Source organism: Neltuma alba, unplaced genomic scaffold (assembly GCF_004799145.2).
Source record: "Neltuma alba isolate B1F8T4 unplaced genomic scaffold, ASM479914v2 tig00010779_pilon, whole genome shotgun sequence".
NCBI classification, from domain to species: domain Eukaryota; kingdom Viridiplantae; phylum Streptophyta; class Magnoliopsida; order Fabales; family Fabaceae; genus Neltuma; species Neltuma alba.
In genome coordinates, this window is record NW_021635598.1 from 348,799 (window position 1) to 368,227 (window position 19,429).

The following is a 19,429-nucleotide window of genomic DNA, read 5'->3' on the forward strand; positions in this document are numbered from 1 at the left end:
ACGTTATATTGCGAAACGAAACCTCTCTCTCTCTCTCTCGTGGGAGTTAAAAATGGGTGGTAGGTAGTTTTCAGTTGGAAGCTGGTCAAAGTCCTTCTTAGGGCTCTCACTGCAATTTCTCTCCTGTATCCTGCTCTACAGTGCAATCTATTACTTTGCCCCCACTCAAATTTTGTGGCTGAAGGTTTAAACTTTTCCGACATAACAAAAAAATATTACTACCTCCAGTTCTTAATATAAGACCCCGTTTGACTTTTAGTTTGGTCCTAATTATAAGACCCCAATTCATTTTGTCTCTCATATTTATGCATTTTTTTCCAAGATAGTCCTTCTAATAATAATAGTTTTAACCAACACACTTAATTAGCAAGGATATTTTAGGAATGACAACACTTATTTGTTACAAATAACGAACTTAACTTACTTCCTTAATCTTCTCAAATTAGTCAACTGGGTCTTATAATTAGGACTGGAGGTAATACTTCTTTCCCCTCTAGTATAAAAACTATTTAATTAGCTTAAATATATTAAAGGAATTAGATAAATTATTTAATTATAGAAAGTGTGATGGAATATCTCTAAAATAATCTCGTATAACATTATATTATATATCAACTTATAAGTTAAATAAATTATTTAAGAAATAATAAATATGAGAAATAAAAAAAATTAAACTTCTACATTTAAGGCCAAATCTATCAGCTTAATTCCTTCATTTACCGTTGGGGGAGCATAGTTAATATTATACTCCATTGGTTATGAGTTATCACTATTGCAAATTTTTGTAAATTTTATTATATGTCTTAATATATCAATATATTTAATTAAAAAAAGTGCATAATATATTTTTATCATCCTTTATCATTGGACATATTGTTAAAAAAAATTTCTAAAATTTTATAATGCAAATTATTTTACAAACTAGATCTTATATTTAGGACTAAATGTACTAATTGAAAGTTTAAGTACAGTTAGGTGATAAAAAAATTAATTTTAAAAAGATTCTAGGTTAAATTTTAAGTTCATTGATATAGTTAAAATTTTCAGATGTTAGGCTTCAAAATTCAATAGATATCATACTGTTTATATATACACACGTATGTACGCATGTGTATATATATATATATTTGAAACTTCTTTTGAAAAATGAAAAATGACAAGAATTGATTGCAAACAATTTAATGAGAATTAAAAAAAAAATTACTACTATGAGCTAATATAAACTCATGCACAAAATTTTATCTAAAATAGTGATAAGTTATAATTTTCTTAAAATAACATGATAAATATAGAATTTAATGGAACAACCTAATAATCATTTGTAAAAAAAGATGCATTTTTTGGTTAAAAAATCACAGTTGACATGTAATGATTGAAAAATCATATATTTGTTGTGTTTTAATTTTTTTTTTTTAATGAGTAGACAAACTTTGTTCAAACAAAGATAAAAAAGTGCATATATTAGGCTTCCTTATATCATTAAATAAATTTTGAAGCTCCACAAGGCCTAAACCTCATATGGCATAAATAATAGTATATAACTTAAAAAAAAATTAACACATATAATATAAATAATTATCTGAAATCGAAATTAACTTATTTTTTAAAATTTAAATACGTCGACCATTATTTAAAAATAAACAAACAAAACAATTCAATTATAGAAAAGGACAATAACAAATATTTGCAGTCGCATCAATAATTTTCAAAGGAAAAGCAGTTATATGGGAGCAACGAGACCCATCGATCTAGATCCTTCACTCATAAGAATTAGACTTTATAAGCTTGATTGTTATTTGAACATCTAAATCTCATTCTCATGCTCCACCCTAACAATTCTCAAACACAAACGGAGTTTCGGTCCTGACCCAATGTATTTTCGTAATTCTGTCCCCCCCCCCCCCAAAAAAAAATCCAGAGAGGAAGTTAGGTCGGCTTGGTACCAAGTTTTAAATTAAAAAAAAAAAAAGAATTAGTATTGAGATTGAAAAAATCTATTATATGGGTTTTAAAAAATAAATTTAGTATAAAAAATTGCTTATTATATGAGATTAAATAAATGTTCGGATGAAAATCAAACCATAGTTTTAAAAGTGTTTTTACAGAATTATAATATACGAAATAAATATGTAAAACAGTTTGTTTCATTTTGCAAAAAAGCTCTTTTCAAAAGAACTTTCCCATGTTACCAAACACGGCCTAAACATATGGAGGTAGAAGGCCATGTAACAAGCAATTATTCATATTATATACCACTTCTAGTTCTTAATATAAAAGTTGATTAACTAATTTGAGTAGATTAAGAAAACTAGTTAAGTTAGTTATTTGTAATAAATAGGTATTGTCTTTCCTAAAATACCCTTGCAATCAAGTGCACTGGCTAAAACTACTAGTATTATGAGGATTACTTGAAAAAAAATATATAAGAGACAAAGTGAATTAGAATTTTATATTTAAAATTAAAATAAAAATCAAATAAGTTTTTATATTAAAAACAAAAAGTAATATTTTTTTAATGATTTTTCTCAATATCAATCCTAATCTCTATTCGTCGTTTTCAAGTACCAAACGGCCTCTTGTGTTTCCATCCATCTTGTTAAGCTGGAAACTTCCGAATAACCCTGAATTGAAAGCCTATTAAAAGCCTCTGGCTACTTTTCAAGTTAGGATTGAAGTGTAAATTTTGGAAAGTATTATGGGTAAAGAAGTCATAACAGTTGGCAGGGCCCACCTTGTTTCTGGACGGACGGTGCCAACTCATTGTGTGGTAGGTGCTCCTCCATTCCCTACCTTTGCCACCAAGCATTCAATTCACATGGCGTCTATCTACCGCTTCATTTTTTTTCTTCCCTTTTTTTTTTTCCTTCTCATTTTTTTAATAGACGGTGCTTTTTATAATACTAAAAATATTAGAGAAATTAAAAGATTAATTATTTTTTACTTGTTTAGATTTTGTGTGTATTTGTTAAATTCCATTTATATAAATAATTATATATCATATAAAAATAAAATACGTATAATCAAATAAAATAAATTCATACATATGATACACTAATAAAGAAATATAGTGTCAAATAATTAAATTTGAAATTATTTAAATTTTGAAGATTTTAGTAAAAAAATTTTAACAACAAGAATGAAATATAAAATCAAATAAATTTATAAGAACTCTAAATAGTATTAAATGCAATGGGCCTCCTCTTTATTAATGTAATTTGCAAAATGAACGAATGAAAAAAAAAACTAATTGGACCAATTCGGTTGTATTTAATGGAAAGAAATTGTCTCTCATAAGGTGACGAATCAACATCTCAATTGTCATTGAAAAAAATACTTATATTTAGTGCTAATATTATCTCAAATATGATTTTATTTCAAGAGTGCCATGTGGGTGTCTTTTTGTATGGTAAAATATCCACAATTCTAGGCTCTAAATAGCATTAAATGCAATGGGCCTCCTTTTTATTAATGTGATTTTCAAAATGAATGAATGAAAAAATCAATTGTACTATCTGGGTTGTATTTAATAGCAAGAAATAGTCTTTCTCAACATTTCAATTTTCATTAAAACAAAATACTTATATTTAGTGTTAACAGTATCTCAAATATAATTTTATTTCAACAGTGCCTTATGAGCATCTTTTCGAATAGATATTCAAATTTTAATTTGCTATGTTATGAGAAATTAATATCTTTGACAAGACCTAATCCCAACATTCATTGGTAAATTCACACCGACCATGACATGAACAGACAATTTCGGCCACAGCATGGGCCGCTAATACGCCAAGGAGGAAAAATATGCTGAAATGAATCACATCAAAAAGGTTGTCAAATGTGTTGGCAAACATGACATGTAAAAACAAAATGTGAAAATGTGAGGCATTAGATTTGCCAAATGCAAGGTCTCTTTTGCACTAACGTGGTGTGGTTTCCCTGCAAATAGACACTTTCTCTGATGTTAAATGTAGGATCTTTGTATGAGGTAGTGTAAGATGTGATTTCTGTACAAACTAACTCTTATATTTATGATCAGAAGTCGAGATCAGCCTTATCTTTATTTAAAGCGCTCACAAGTACTTCTTCAACACTGATCCAGTTTGAGGAATAATTCCGTCTGCTAAAAGCAACAAGTAATTTTCATACTTAAAGCATATGATATGACACTTAAAATAATATGTATGACATTTTAGAGCCATCTCTTTCTTTCCTTTTTTTTTTGAATGAAATGGGGATTTCATAAAAGAGCAAATATGTACAAGAAATTACAAGCTGGCATTACAAAAGAAAAAAGGACTAGCCTAAACGTATTGCATTACAGATATCCTTCGCTCTAGCAGTATGATCACTAAGAGCAATCACTACATTCACCAGGCGATGAGCTTGAGTATCTTCGTTGCAGAATAACTTACGGTTTCTTGCCTCCCAAAGTTTCCAACATAAGATCCCAAAAAAGACGCACCACAAAGGATTTGTGCTTTTGGATTTCAGATTCGTTTTTAGCCAAATATCAAAGGGACAGCTGTAAAAGCAACTTTGAATATGGGCTGGTATTATAAGATTCCAGCAGGAGGTGGCAAGAGAGCAGCATCTTAGAACATGGTTGATATCTTCCGCGCCTTTGTTACGGATTTCACACATATCCCCGTTAGTCATATGCCTTCTAAATCTTACACTATTAGTGAGCAATTTATTACTCATTGCAAGCCATAAGAAACTTGGTCATATGTACCTTTATTTTGAATTAGTCATATGTACCTTTATTTCAAGTATGATTTCTTCAACATTCTATGATCAGAAACTTGGTGGGAATAAATTATCGCAAAATCTGGAATCCATATTACTAAGATAATATTTCACTACCATTAAAAAAAAAATCCAACTAATTAATCATATACTGACACACAATAGTAGTGAGATCTAGAGGTTTAATATTCAATATTTTATTAAAAACTATTATTTAATAATTTTATAAGATATTAAATCTCAATCGAGTTCATTTTTTGATCTAATAATAGAAATGAGACGAAGGGAAAGACGTGAGAAACAATGAGGAGAGAATCCAAATCCACCCATCACATAAATATCCCTTGTAACGGAAGAAAAAGTGAATATAAATGGTGCTACCTCTTATTCTTAATGTAAGAGTTAGTTAACTTATTTGAGTAAATTAAAAAAATTAGTTAAGTTAGTTATTTGTGATCAATATGTGTTTTTTCCCTAAAATATCCTTATTAATCAAATATATTGGTTATAACTATCATTATTATAAAGACTATCTCGAAAAAATAGATAAATATAAGAGATAAAATAAATTGGAGTCTTATATTTAAAACTAAAATAAAAGTTAAATGAGTTTTTATATTAAGAATCAGAGCTAGTAAAACTTATCCTAATAGATGGGATCTTTTTTTCTGTCAGGAAAAAAAATCTTCAAAATGTATCCGGAATCCTCCCTATTCAATATTCAAATCATGTTGGGGAAAAAGAAACGAAGCATTCACATTATTGACGCAATAATTTTAGTATTTGTACCCATCAAAGCTCATTAGATATGTGTATAGGTCAAATCAAACTAAGAATTAGCCTTACTTAAAGCCTAATTCAACTTAATTACCACTTACATTGACATTTCGACCTCGAGCCATGAAGGACCTGATCGACCCTTCCTTAAGGACAAGTCAATTAGCATATATGGATGGACTTGAAAAGGAATGGAGAGAATAAAAATCAACTAAACGAAGCCAAGTGTTGAAGGTTTTGCTTACTTTCACAGCAACATATGTCAAGAAAGTAGTTATATATGGTTCTTGTTGATAAGTATAGTTTAAATGCATTCTGTTGCAATTAAAGAACAAAAAAAGGACCAGACACTAAACCGGTTGAGATAGTGGTTTAAGGGTCAGCTGGTCAAATTGAGATTAACCCAGAGTCCAGCCGGTCATATTAAAATAATATAATTTAATTAAAAATAATAAAATATAACCATATTAATAATCATTAATAACAAAATACAAGGCAAAATAACAATAGTTTGATTAAAACAATAACAAAGCATAACAACATTGAGAATTTTGATCTTTATAGTTCATTATTAACTAAAATTAATAATCATTGATACCAAAATCATTATTAAAATTCATTTAAATATATAAGAGCTAAGATATTAGGAATTGAATGAGAAAAAATAGGGCTAATAACAACATAATCATCTAAACCGGTTTATTACCAGTTCACACCAGTTTTTACCTGTTTACACCAGTTTGATTGGTTTGTTACCGGTTCAACTCCTCCCGGTTTAATATCAAAACCGAACTGGACTACTAGCCAGTTCACTGACTGATCCAGCCGATTCAGTCCGGTTTTTTGTTCCCTAGTTGCAATATCAAGGGGGGAAATTAGTGGATTTCAAAGTTAGTTTAATCAAAATATTTAGACTCACACACACACAGAGGGTAATCCCATTATGCTAATAGATTCTATTAACACTAATTTTATAATTTAAATAAGAGTAAAATATATTGATTACTCTTCTATTTTACTTAAATTACAGATGCCTCCTTTTTATTTTGAAAGAGCATATAAACCTTGTATCATATTAAAATGTATATTACACAAACCTCTGATATTTTTAAGGTTTTATTTCCATCAATCCAACCATTAGTTGACCGTCAAGTTTGACTTTCAAATTTTTATTTTGACCAAATTTATATCTATAAACAAATAATTTTTGATACGACAAAAGTTAATTATAATATGAAACAACCTTCCTAAATAAACAGATAAACTTAACTTTTTCATAGTAACTTTAAGAAATAACTTTTTATAACCAAACCATGCTAAATACAAACTCAAATTATATCACAATCATCTACACTAACTAATTATGTAATATTGTTATCCGTGATAGAAAATAGCAGAACCCAATCATACATCCTATCATGGATAAAAGAACTTTTCTTAACTCATTCAAATACAAACTATATAAGAAAAGATCAATCTTATCTAATATGGTTACAAAACAACATATAGTATAGCTTATAAATCAAAATATTAAGAATTAAATATTAATTCATACTTTATAATAAATTCATAAACAAATCACATGCGAATATGCGATCCTAGGCCTCTGGCCACCTATAAAAAATAATAATGCATGAATCAATTAAAAACAATTTATCCTAAGGTGGCAATATACAGGATACAACATAGCTTATAAATCGAGAAGACGCTATAAGTTGCTAATGTAGCTTTACTCATCCTGAGCCTTCCCTGACATCCCTCCTTTAAAGCTTTCACCTGAAAAATGTTAAATAATAGGGATGTGACAACGTCTCAGTAACTAAATCCCTATTTATCACACACACTAGTATGGGCTAGCGAGGTGTTAGGTGGGATACACAGAGTTAATAATAGTCAATAGACACTTATCTAACAATTGAACTCACAATAACCATATAGGTAAATTATATCTGCCGATCTCATGCAACTGATGATTTCAAAAGAGATAACATACTTTTCATTTATTCAAAAGATATAAACATCAATGAAGATACCAAGTCATATGAAATCCATGAACCCAAATTCATCTTTATATCCTCTTTATTTCCGCCGATTGGACCCATGGGCTAAGTTCTTTCCATTTGACTAGCTACTCTAACAAGCTCACCACTTGAGTGATATGGACCGGCCAAAGACCACAGAGCACTCAGTGGACCATGGGTCCCCCCTCGAAGAACTAGTGGGACAATAATAATAGCCAACCATCGAGTTTCGTATGGAGGCTGATACCACGTGGTAAGTATATAAATCTCAATAACTCTAATCATCTCCTTTCCCCACCCAAACTAGATGCACAGGGTTTAAAATAACACATTTATATGCATAATCAATCGAATTCTATAATAACACCTCATAGTCATAATCATTAATTTCTACCAATACAAACGATTTCAATTCTTTTCAAAACAGTATTCCACAAGACCGTTCATACAAAACATAATATATGTATACGAAACTTGGTTATAAAATCACTCACCAACCTCATACCAATGCATGTAACAGATAGAAATTTAGTTACCTGGTCTCCTAGCTAACAATCAAGCACAAACAAGGCCCGTACTCGAAAATGCCATAATAGGATTTATATCTACAATTGAAGTTAAAACATTATTTATACAATATTAGAGTAAACTACTCACAAATTTCTAACATTTAACGCTCCCTCTGATACATTCAGCTGTTACTCGAAATTCTAGCTCGAAAGGCTTTTTCTAAGGTTTGGGGTAAGAACATATATATGATGTTTTATATTCAATTCCTAGGCTCCCTTAACTTATGTTATCTTTAATTATTAAATTATATCATTTGAAGCACCAAATTCACAACCTAGATAGAGAACCCTCAATTTATAACTTATGTTCTATCTTCAAAGAATTTAGACGGATAACCTCAATATGAGTTAATTTATTCTTACTGTAGAAGTCTAATTATTAATCTAACCGTTGAATTTAATATCTTACATGTCACAAGACTCCTCTCTAAATTTCGGGTTAATCCAACGGTGGACAAATTTAGCAACACTAACTTACTATTTAGTAGTCTATCTACCAAATCTAAAAAAATAAATGAAAAAAACATACTTAATAACTTATAACTCAGACATTGAATTGACAATCCAACCGTTGAAACTAACAATTTTGAAATCTAGGATCAGCTGACCAAATTGCAGCCCGATCCAACGGTTTACAGAACCATAAATAGCACTTTACTGAGACTATCTCAGTTTTGTGCGAAAATTATTTGGTTCATCTTTAACTCTTCACTACTACCACCTATACATAGGTTTCTAGAGCTTCCTCTTCCTATCATTTAGTCGATGTGGGACTTCTTAACATTGCTATTTTATCCATCTTCCTATCATTTAATCAATATGAGACTTCTTAACATCGCTATTTTATTCATTTTCTCATACACACACAAAAATCAAAATTATTTTAATTACATATAGTATATTTAACCTCTGTCTATTCTATAAAAATTTGTTTAAATATTAGATATATGAAAATTAGGATGTTACATAATACATGTATTTTCAAAATTTTTAATATGTTATAAAATTTTAATTTTGATTATATTATAGAATTATAGAATTTTAATTCTTCATAAAATATTGAAACTTAAGGTTTCTTTTAAATGGCTAGAAAATATTTTGAATGCTTATTTTCTTATCATATAATATAATTATGTGAGTTTGGAAATTTATATAAATCATTTAAATTTATAATTTAAATTTCTAAAAAAAATTGTTGCAAACATTTATAACTTATTTAATTTGATCGTCTATATATTTATTTAAAGGATTAATCAAACTTCTATTTAATATTTTTTTATTTACGTTGACTAAATTACTTAATGTTTTGGCTGAATACGATAAAAACATTAAACAAACAAAAAATTTTTAAAAAGAAATTAAGGTAAAGGAGAAAATCTTAAATTTTTCAAAATAGTTTTAACCAAAATATAGGAATTTAATATTATGAAGGATAAATTAGTAAATAAAAAGTATTTCAATATAAATTTTAACTAAAAAAAATATCTTTTTGAAATATTCTTAACGAAGTTAACAGTTTGGATTTAAGTATATATTTTCAAAATAGAAGGGAGGTTCGTATAATTAAAACAAAATGTAAGGAAAGGTAGAGTATTTTACTTTTTAAATAATAATTGAAATTGGCTGGCAAAAAAAAAACTACTTCTAGTCCTAAATATAAGAGCTAGTTGACTAATTTGAGAAGATTAGAAAAATAAACTAAGTTAGTTATTAATAACAAATAAGTATTATTTTTTCTAAAATATGATTATTAATTAAGTGTATTGGTTGGAATTATCGTTATGAGGACCGTCTTGGGAAAAAATATACAAATATAAGAGACAAAGTATATTAATATCTTACATTTAGAATCAAAATAAAAGTTAAATAAAATCTTATATTAAAGACTGGATGTAGTAATTGAAATTGATTCGTTACCTGGCAACTTGACCATTGGCAAACCACGCAAACCATGCACGCCAAGGATCCTCGATTTTCATCCTGCGTGGCACAAATTGCTTCCAACTCAGTAACATTAGAATTATTAAATTAATATTTACTCAATATTCAAAATTTTGTTAGTTTGTTTAGTCGGAGGGAAATGGCTGAAATAAAAGTAAAATAAAATTTAACGAGGTTAATTTGAGAAAAATAGAAAAAAATGAGTAAAAATTTTTAAGAAAAACTTTAATTAAATCTAACTAAAATACTAAAATCTATATTTATAACTTACAATTTTCGAGAAATTCCTAATCAAGCCCCTAAGGCTAATTTAGAATTTCTAAATCCTATAAATTTACCTCGATGCCCCTTATGTTTACTCGCCCATTTCCTCTCTTTTCAATCATCAATCCCCCAATGAAATCTACACAAGAAAAACAAGTTTTCAGAGCTTGCTCAGCAACATGATGCCGAACATACTTGAAGCTTAATAAGACCATCTCGTCCAAAAATTAAATCTAAGACGTTTAACTTGTTCATACATTATGGTTATACGCTTCTGATCCTAAATATAAGATCTTTATATACACTTGTATAGGGGTTTTATATTTAGGACCGAGTAATACGGCTATAATGTGAGTTCCTCTCCAAGCACACCATATTGAGATTTCTTTCTAAAGTTCAACAATGATGACTTCAAGGGATAGGCATTTCGCTTCGATGCCCAAGACATGATGAGGCACAAAAGGGAGAAGAGGATCGAGATGAAGAAGATTAACATGTACCTAGAAGGATGATCTCTATGTAGTGGCATCTAGCTAGTATTTATGAAGGGGAATATTATATTTATATTACAAAATTTCAAATTTTCATTAAATTTATGACTTCATCAGAACAACCACCATTATAATATCTGAAGGTCTTGCATACTTTTTTATTATTTTGAATGGTAGGGGGGCTGTTCCCTGGTTGGAGAGGGAGTGATAAGGATGGGAGAGAAATAGGAATTCCTAATTGAGGAAACTGAGGAAATAGCTAGGTTTGTAAACATTTTGGGATATCAAGGTAAATTTACAAGATTCAGAAATCCTTAAATAGTCCTACTGGCCTGATTAGGAATTTTGCAAGTCTAAATCTGAATTTTGATATTTTAACTGGATTTAATTAGGATTTTTGGAGGTTTTTAATTGATTTTTTGCCTAAATTTTAGTTGATTTTTTTTTAACATCTTTCCCTTATTAAAATTTTATAATTTCAATTATGTATTTTTTAATTAAACTGATCAATTTTTTGGGGGGAACTAATGTACTCACCCCTCTCTTTTTCTAAGAAATCTTTGATCAAATCATATGAATCAAAATGTTAGTTAAAATTTGTTAAAGACAATAAATATAAAAAAATTATAAGTTCTCTTGTCAAAAATATCCTTATTTATATGGAGGAAAGAGCATGAGGGAGAATAAAGAGATGAGTGAAAGATGCATTAAATGAGGTAATACATATATTAATTATTAAAATAAGTAATTAATAGGGACAAAATAAAAAATTAGCCAAAAATTTGAAACATGTTGGAAATGTTTACTTATAAATAGGAATAAGATAAAAATGATAGTTGTTTCTTATAAGAGGGGATCAGAGAGTACTACCTCGTGTCCTTGACATAAGACCTAATCAACTAATTTGAAAAAATTAAGAAAATTAAAAAATTACTTTAAAATATTTATATTTATTTTTTTCAAATTAATTTACCTAACTTATAGACTAATGTATAATATAATGATATACATAATTAATTTAAAAAGATCATATAACATATATTATAATTATTTTTTTTATTTTTTCAAATTAATGAACTAAGTTTATGGCAGTAGTTGCTGACTAATTAGATCCCTGGCCAAATAAAATAAAATAACTGTCTATGTGTGCCCATGAATGTTTCCAACTACCCGTTTCCTGCCTCCCGCCAAAATCTGTTATGCATAAATCATCAGGTTTCTCACTTCTTCTTCCCCATTCTCCTCTCCCAACGCATCAGGCCAGAGTACTGCGCTCCTCCGGTGGTGAGCTCTTCGAATATGTTTTTCTCTTCGGTTTATGTCCTCAATTTCCTCTGAATAAAATTAAGGGAAACTTTGAATTCGAATGGTTGAATTTGCTGCGCATTTGATCAACTATGATTGGGTGCATTCGCCCCTTTTTAGATGCTTCACCTCGCAATCTACTTTTATCTGAATTTCCGTTCAAATTTGGGTTATCTTGCTATTGCCTTACTGATTTTTAATATTGGTTTGCTTCATTTGGACATTGCGGTGGAATTATTAGGTCGTAGTTTGCGAGGGCCTTTTCCTATGGGATGCTGGTCCTTTTTTCTCCCTAATTTATTTAAATTTACACTAATTTCCAAGTCCTATTTTGGTGTATGAAACCAACTTATGAATGTCTGACAAAGGATGTGGCTGTAGGCAACTGATGGATTCAGCTAAGGGATTGCAAGCTCCGGAGCTAACTTTTGAACAGGAAGTGAAAGCGTTTTTTGATTCAGCTCCACCTTTGCAGAACAGTAATGAAATAAGTGAAAAATTGAAGGAATTTATTGCACGCAATTCTTTGCCTGCTGGTAAGTACATTCTCACAACAATTAATTATGCATTTTGCAATTATCGCATCACTTCTAAGTGAAGAGTCTGGTTCAGATGGGAATGCCAGAAGAGTCGTTTGCGTGACATCTGGCGGCACCACTGCTCCATTAGAGCAACGGTGTGTTCGATATGTTGACAATTTCAGTTCAGGTCATAGAGGAGCCACATCTACAGAGTATGTTGAATCTCTTTTGAGCTATTAGAGAATTGATTTCAACTTCTTGTCCGAATTTTCTTAAAATGCTGAACTTGCTGGTTTCGTTTCAGGTATTTTCTGCAGGCTGGATATGCTGTCATCTTTCTTTATCGAAGGTCATTTCTATTTTCTGTTCCTGTTATGGTGCTTTCTTTCATGATGTATGAGTTGTAGAGTATTTCTATCTCTGGTTTGGTTTCTTTTGAATTAGTTGATTGTGAATGGATATGTTTGCAGGGGAAGTTTCCAGCCGTTTTGCAGATCCCTGCCTGATGATCCTTTACTTGAATGCTTTGAGGCTACCAGTGATTCCACTATTCGAGGTTTTTAGTTTCTGCTGAATGCTTCATAAGAGTGTGTATGTGTGTGCCAGAAAGTAATCAGTTTATTTCCTCACACAAAGCAGGATCAATAACCCAACAATCCTATCTTTATCATTATAACGTGATTTTTGTTGAAGTATTTGAATATGCATGACTTGATTGTTTGAAAATAATGGCGCCAGGCATCTCATGAACCAACTTTATCTAATAATTCTTGCTCTTTATTGTGACTTGTTACGGCATTATGTAATATAAACAATGTTCTATTATGGTAGAACCCTCAAGTCGAACTAAGCTAATGACAGACAAAAGCGCAAAATAGACAAGAAGAAATGGAAATGACTTGGAATGAATAATACTTTTTTCTGAAGAACTAAAACAGATTACAAGGGAACTCAAGCCAAACACATGACCCTTTTACAACCCAGATACAAAAATTACAAAACAAACTAACACAGGATAACAAGGAGCAAAAGACACAAAGCACACACCAGATGCCACAAACTCAACAGCAAATACAGAATCACCAAACACAACAGATGTGCAAACTTTCAAGAGGTTGCCACTTCCACCCCAGGGCGAAAACCACACTTCCAAGTTCTTCTCTGCTCTTCTTTTTATTATCCCACTGACATGTTTGCAGGGGAAGTTTCCAGCCGTTTTGCAGATCCCTGCCTGATGATCCTTTACTTGAATGCTTTGAGGCTACCAGTGATTCCCCATTCGAGGTTTTTAGTTTCTGCTGAATGCTTCATAAGAGTGTGTATGTGTGTGCCAGAAAGTAATCAGTTTATTTCCTCACACAAAGCAGGATCAATAACCCAACAATCCTATCTTTATCATTATAACGTGATTTTGTTGAAGTATTTGAATATGCATGACTTGATTGTTTGAAAATAATGGCGCCAGGCATCTCATGAACCAACTTTATCTAATAATTCTTGCTCTTTATTGTGACTTGTTACGGCATTATGTAATATAAACAATGTTCTATTGTGATAGAACCCTCAAGTCGAACTAAGCTACTGACAGACAAAAGCGCAAAATAGACAAGAAGAAATGGAAATGACTTGGAATGAATAATACTTTTTTCTGAAGAAATAAAACAGATTACAAGGGAACTCAAGCCAAACACATGACCCTTTTACACCCAGATACAAAAATTACAAACAAACACTAACACAGGATAACAAGGAGCAAAAGACACAAAGCACACACCAGATGCCACAAACTCAACAGCAAATACAGAATCACCAAACACAACAGATGTGCAAACTTTCAAGAGGTTGCCACTCTCCACCCAGGGCGAAAACCACACTTCCAAGTTCTTCTCTGCTCTTCTTTTTTATTATCCCACTGACATCCATCCATTCATCATGACATCATTATTTTGCTCCTCTATTTTCAGCTTTATCCGACTTCTACCCCCTATGTTTTCCTTTGGACCAATAGATCCTCTATTTCTGCCCTTTTACCACTCCCTTATGTCCCTCTCTATATGCTTTAGCAGCAGTAGTAGGTTGGGTCATGTCATATTATTATCTTATTCATGTCCCAAGAAGAGGGCTAATTGGAAAACCTACTTTACCAGCTGAAGTAAATTTTGCCTGCCTCATCTTTATTTTTAACTTTTGTATGAATAGCTGAGTTTTTTTGTCTAATTCAGTTCGCGAGGCTCATGCTGAAGCAATGAAGAGGGCCATCATTGATCATCGTGCTGTATGAACCATAGTTTTGACTTTACATATTATGTTATTCTTATTTTTAAGTGTTTTTTATTAGGTTCTTCTTACTAGCAGTTCACGTTTAGATTAGCTGGGTATGATTAGGATTTCCATTTCCTGCAGGCAGTAGCAGATGGTCTTCTATTAAAACTTCCTTACGGAACAATATTTGAGTATCTTCAGGTACGCCTTGTTTATGTTTTTACAACGTTTATTTGACGCAGCAAACCAATCAATCTAGAATATTTGCATATCCTCTGTTGCTTTGTTTGCCTGGCTATTAACTGACAGTCAACTTTGGAGGTGGACTTATTGGTCGTTTTTTTTTTTTTTTTTAGTCTTTCACGTCCATAATTTAGTCATATACTCCTCAGATCTTATTTATAAGACACTTTTAACATATTTCATATAAAACTAAGAAAAACTCTAAACTACATTAATTTTTCATTAAAATAACAAATTTCCAATTTTACCCCTCATTTATTATATACATCTTTGAAAAAAAACTATCTATACTACAAAAAATGAAGGACAAAATAATGTATTCATGCTAAATATTTAATGAAGTGACTTATAAATAGGATTAACAAAAACGTTCTTTCTTTGCCTTGTAAATAGAACCAGATGAGTATACTTATATTTTAAGATTTAGCCAGTTCTTTACTTGTGGTAATTTTTAACCAAAGTGCTAAATCAGTTGTTTTTTCGTGCAAAATAGCCATGTAATTTTTTTGTTAGTGCAGATGTTGCAAATCACTGCAATGTCAATGAGGCGTCTCGGGCCACGTGCAATGTTCTATCTTTCAGCTGCAGTATCTGATTATTATGTTCCTTGGAAGGACATGGTAATAATTTGAAAATTAGTTCTTCTTCAATATAGTAGTCTTGTTCTTTATTTCTGGATCCTGTTATTCAGTAGTGTAGATATATGTTAGTCACTAGATTGTTTCCAATGCAGAGTTTATACTTTAATATTGTTGCAAATGACATAATTTCTTATAGTTGAAGAAATTTATAATTCTATAAAAGATTTTGGAACTGCTATATGCATCAAAGATGAAATTTTGGTCTTGGTTAGAGATTTTGAACATAATGGATAGCAAATTCTATACACTATAGACCTCAAGACGGGGATACCTGGGGAAAAACTTCATCAGATTAGTATGGCTGGTTATTACTTTAAAAGGTGGACCGTAAAGCTAGAAATTCGCAACTTCTACTTATATCAGATTTTTTTGGTTGGCCAGATACATGTATTAGATTTACTTGCTATTGGTGATGTCAGCTTGTATTATTCCTCTAGGTGGAGCACAAAATTCAGTCAGGATCTTACCTTTTGGACGTCAAACTCGTTCAAGTGCCAAAAATGTTGTCGGTGCTAAGGGAAGAATGGGCTCCATCTGCCTTCTGCATATCTTTCAAGGTACAGAACTCTGTCCCCTCCTGTTTGGCTATTTTACACTTGTGGAGTCTTTTCATTGCTCTATACTGTTATGTTAAATGCATGATTAATTTATAATCACCATTCGCTAGTTTTAAAAAAAGTCTGGAGTTTGGCTCAGAGTTTGAAGCTGAGTTCAGTTTTGGATGCCTTTCCATATGATGTTATGTTATTTTTCGTGCGAGCTCGTCAATGATATTGTTTTTCAAAAACAATGTGCCTAGGTTGCCTGATATGGGGTTCGATAAAAATTTGCATTCAATTTTTGAATCTTCATCATGAATAACAATTGGAATACGTTCAGATTCAAACTATATTGTTTTCCAAGGATCTCTTGTTTTCTCGCAACCCTAAAGCATTGAAAAGGAAATGAGACTTTTTGATACTAATACCTTTTGATGTTGCAACCTTTTCATCTAAGATTTATTATTTTTCATTGCTGGCAGTTAGAGACAGATTCAAACATTCTTCTGAAGAAAGCTGATAAGGCTCTTGAAAAGTACAAGATGCATGCTGTTGTTGCAAACGAACTCTCCACTCGCAAGGAGGAAGTGGTGGTTGTCACCAGTTCTGAGAACCACTGTTCGGCGCAATAAGAGTCAACCTGGTGATGTTGTAGAGAATCCCCTAATTAAGCTTCTTTCCGGGAAACATTTAGCTTTCATTGAAGAATCTAGCAGATGAGTCAAAATAATGAGATCCTGATCAGCTGTCTTTTTGGGACACTAAAACTTTCGTTTTTATTGGACAAATTCATCGTCCATAAGAAGGATGAGAAGAATTGGACGCACCATGGAAATAAGGCCTACAAGAGAAGAAATGTAGAGCCCTTGTCTGAATTTTATTTTATTTTATTTTATTTTGTTCTAAGATTAGCCAAGTTATAAATGAACTTTGCATCATATTTTTGAGTTTATCTCATAATAAAAACGGGTTTGCCCCATTTCCTTTCATGATTGAGAAATTGTATATGTTGTGAATGTTTGGGGTTCTGTGTTTGTTGTTAATGGTATTGACAGTGGAAGATGAAGTTAATACGATGAGCAAAAGAAATAGGTTTCTTATGAGAAACATTAGCACCAGATTTCAGTATGTAGTTTCAATTCTACGACCCTCTCGTTAGAATTGAAACTGCAAACGATCATATCAAAGTCATGAATTGAGCCTTTTCATGTTATATTTTAGTGTATAGATTCAATCAATTGTTAAATTACCGAGTGATTATAGAGAGGCAATGGAACTTGTACTAACAGATGGGCCAAGCCACTGTTTATGTGTCTTCTTCCTCACATCAACAATATTTAATTTGATTTTGAATATAAAACTTAATCTATTTTGTCTTTAATATTTATGTATTTTGCTTCAAGTATTCTATGGTGATTGTATTTGTTAAGGGTTTCTTTCAAAATATCATTTTCGATATGCACGATTAATAATGATATTTTAGGAAAGATAATATCTATTTATTACAAATAATTAACTTGTCTAATTTTTTTTAGTATTCACTAACAAACTCTTGGTTGAGATGGTAAGTGATGTCATCCCTGTAAGGAAGAGAATACAAATTTAAATCTTAGAAGTATATTTATCAGAGGATCTTAACCTTAACGATTTTTTGTTTGACAAAGTATTGTTCACCTTCAAATTAATTAATAATAGGAGTTTACCCAAAAATAATAATTTTTTTAATATTCTTAATTAGTTTCTAACTCTTATATTAATTAGGGTGGAGTATATTAGAGTTTGCAAGTTTAAAAGCTCTATTTGATTTTGAACATTAAAACCGTTTGCGATTGCGCAAAGGATCAAATAAGTGTTTTTCTAGCCGAACCACGCATATTACATTGCCTTTTGTAACTCTCTGAATTGATCAAACTCGAGAGCCAGTGCGCCGTCGATCCTCTCTTGTGCCAGAAAGGATCTATTAACCTTTTTTGTTTTGTTATACACACACTCCCTTCTCTTCTAATTTTTAATATAAAAGTTATTTCATATTTAATTTGATCTTAAATATAAAATTTTAATCTATTTTATCTTTTATACTTATCTATTTTTGTTAAAATAGTCATGGTAATTATTTACACGTGTTAATATTTCATTAAATAGTAGTTGTAGCTAATACATATAATTAGCAAGAGTATTTTAGAGAAGGCAATATTTATTTATTACAAATAATCAACTTAGCTAATTTTCTTAATCTACTCAAATTAGTCAACTAATTCTTTATTAATGAATGACTCGAGATAATATATATATAAGGGAATTTGAATTCTAAATCATTATTCACATTTACCGAATTCTTATATTTGAGTTAGACTAGTGGGTTTTGCACATTTAAGTGGAACTCGAAAACAAATGAATAAGCATATTAATTTATGCATTGTCAGTCACCAATTGTAGATTGAATAATAGAATAATTTTGTATGGATAGATGCAAGAAATGGTAGATGCCTATGATAACGAGTAACCAAAAAGATATAAATCTTTCAAGTCTTTAACCGATTTCATTAATTTTTCATCACTTAATTGAAGTTTATTGATTAAATTTCTAAGCCATAGGAGCAAAGGGTGATTGGCCAATTTTTTCCATTCATTTGAATTGAACCATCCACTTCTTTTTAGAGGAATCATTACTAATATCCAATTTATTTAAATTTTTATAATTTTTTTAAATATCAAGAGAGCATTATGCAGATCGTAAATCCATCTCCCCTCTCCTCCCCTCCAATCTCAACAAGATAGAAAGTTAATGTTCCCATCCATCTAGTTAAGCTGGAAAATTACGAACTACCCTGAATTACACAAGCCTAAAGCTTAGGCTACTTTTCAAGTTGGGATTGAAATGTAATCTTTCCAAACTATTATGGGTAAAGAAGTCATAACAGTTGGTATATGTATCTTTTTATTAAAGTAATCATATTCGAGACGCTATCCACATTATGAAAAACTAACTTCTTCTATTAGACTCAATTTTATTGACAACGGTTTTTTAATGTATGGTGCCAAGTCCATTATGTGTTAGGTGCTCCTCATTCCTTTCCTTCATTTGCCACCAAGCATTCAACCCAAATGG

At 30.7% G+C, this 19,429-nt stretch overlaps 1 pseudogene; it reads left to right on the forward strand.

Annotated features, from left to right (window-relative positions):
* Positions 1-12,074: 12,074 nt before the first annotated feature.
* LOC114758998 (phosphopantothenate--cysteine ligase 2-like) lies at positions 12,075-17,119 on the forward strand (annotated as a pseudogene).
* Positions 17,120-19,429: the final 2,310 nt, after the last annotated feature.